Source organism: Euprymna scolopes, chromosome 17 (assembly GCF_053919585.1).
Source record: "Euprymna scolopes isolate OS-2025 chromosome 17, ASM5391958v1, whole genome shotgun sequence".
NCBI classification, from domain to species: domain Eukaryota; kingdom Metazoa; phylum Mollusca; class Cephalopoda; order Sepiida; family Sepiolidae; genus Euprymna; species Euprymna scolopes.
In genome coordinates this window covers 50,519,021-50,520,920 of record NC_136498.1, presented here as the reverse complement: position 1 = coordinate 50,520,920, position 1,900 = coordinate 50,519,021, and the positions used below count along the sequence as shown (strand labels likewise).

Below are 1,900 nucleotides of genomic sequence, written 5' to 3'. Positions count from 1 at the left end.
TTTTCACTATTAATAAAAATGTGAGATTGAAGCAAGAATACTCGAAAACTATTATTTACTCGATTCCAAGCAAAGTAAAATGTGACACACGATCGGAAGTTGATGATTGAATAACCAGCGCAGGAATTTTGCTATACAGAAAAGGAAACGAAAACCCCCAAAAACAAATATATAAAAACTAAATTTAATTAAAGGCAAGATAAGTTACTATTCTATCTAACTGGATAAGTTCATTTTGTGTTTTAACTTATTTTAAAGCGTGTATTTATTTTGAAACGCAAGTAGTGTCGAGTCCTACGTTAGAACAAGAAAAAAATGACTGACATGAGACGATTATCTTTGATAATCGCTCAAAATCGAAAATTAAACTACTGGTAGAAACACACTGAATAAATGGCACGGTGAGACAAGAGAAAATGCGCTCTGGCACAGGAAAAAACACATGAGCTGCCCCGTAAGTATACCGCAATAGTTCATCTGCCCCTTCTAAAAGTGCAAAGAGGTAAAGCCAGGAAATTTGGACCTCTTTGGCACTACACAAAATGATACACCAATTTAACAGAAACAAAACCAACTAGCTTCAAAATGGTCTAGGATTTAACCTCGACTGACATGAACCGCCTCGTGCAACTTTTGAATTTGAGTATTTTGATTTTCTATGTCTATATAATTTTTGAATTTTTCTATGTCTATATAATGTTTGAATTTATATATATATATATATATATATATATATATATATATATATATATGTGTGTGTGTGTGTGTGTGTGTGTGTATGCATGCGTATGGGTATGGCTCAGAGACTAAGGAATAAGGGCGAAGAGTTGTATGTTTTGGTTTCGATTCTAGCCTAGCTGATGGCACCCAAGTAATATATATATATATATATATATATATATATATATATATATATATATATATATATATATATATATGAGGGCTCCTTTGACAGACTATGGATACCCACGAAGGGGTACCTGCGCGTGATTTTTTTTTTGTGACAAGAGGTGCACAATCTCCAACCACACCTCTCCTGTGTTGACATTATTAAATACCAGTAACAAGTGAAGTGTATGTACAGGACAACTGGAAACTAATATCAAGACAAGCAGAGAGCACATACAGTACCTAGTATTCCCGATTAGTCACCCATCTGGTACTAATCAGGCTCAACGTTGTTTAGCCGTTGCTCAACTTCGGTGATCTGACGAGAACCGATGTGTCAACGCGATTATGCCATATATATATATATATATATATATATATATATATATATATATATATATATATATATATATATATATATATATATTAGTCTTGATCTCACTGCTATATATTAGTTTCAATTTCATAATCGATGGACAATTGTCTCTATAATAATAAATACATAATCCGCATGAATTAAAAATATATTTAAGCGTATCTTACGACCGGACAACACCAGGCGGCCTGCTAGTATTAAATAAAATAAAAAAATCATTAATTAATCATTTACTGTTCTAGCATTCAACTATGGAAAACATATATTAATATGAACATGAAAAACTAAGATTGACCCCGACGTGATTTGAACACGCAACCTTCTGATCTGGAGTCAGACGCGCTACCGTTGCGCCACAGGGCCTGTGGTAGATTGACTGTCCTTATGCTATTTTTATAGCCGCTTATATTAGGATTGGTTTGGCCGCGTATTGATTATTTAAGTTGCGTTATTCTCTACTGTCCTGCTTTATCTTGTATTACTTGAGCGCTTTCCTCTTGCCGCTTATATGATTAGTCATATAAAGTTGTTTCTTTCGTCGAATAGTTGATGATTACATATCGGGTCATATGTATGGTATAATTGCTCTGGTGGAGGAGGTAAGGCATAGGCGATGTAACCACATAAGTTTTAAAA

The 1,900-nt window shown here is 33.7% G+C and overlaps 1 non-coding gene across 1 annotated transcript; it reads right to left on the bottom strand.

Annotated features, from left to right (window-relative positions):
• Nucleotides 1-1,555: 1,555 nt before the first annotated feature.
• Trnaw-cca (transfer RNA tryptophan (anticodon CCA)) lies at nucleotides 1,556-1,627 on the bottom strand. Its single transcript has one exon. It is a non-coding gene; the product is annotated as a tRNA-Trp (tRNA).
• Between the last annotated feature and the right edge of the window lie 273 nt (nucleotides 1,628-1,900).